The sequence below is a fragment of the Mesoplodon bidens genome (assembly GCF_964165515.1).
Source record: "Mesoplodon bidens genome assembly, chromosome: 3".
Taxonomy (NCBI): Eukaryota; Metazoa; Chordata; class Mammalia; order Artiodactyla; family Ziphiidae; genus Mesoplodon; species Mesoplodon bidens.
The window spans coordinates 35,687,355-35,687,675 of NC_138178.1; positions in this window are offsets into that span (position 1 = coordinate 35,687,355).

A 321-nucleotide genomic window follows, 5' to 3' on the forward strand; every position below is an offset into this window, starting at 1 on the left:
TGATCCCGAAACCTTGGAACCTCTCCACCGGAGCAGCCAACAACCGGCAGCGAGCTGTGCTCCTACACCGAGTCCGAATTCCGGTTTAAACCCCGTCTGCTCACTCACCAGATGTTGACCTTGGTCAAGTACTTAACCTCTCTGTGTCTTTTCCCTTCTCTACCAAATGGGAATAACCCACGTCAGTGTGATTGTGGGATTCACTGAGTTAATAGGCATGAAGTGCGTGCCCAGTACTGCTCAGTACACTGCTAACACCTGCAATTCCCATTTTTACTTGGAGCTGACACTCCGAGGAATACGATGATTTAAGAGACTAGA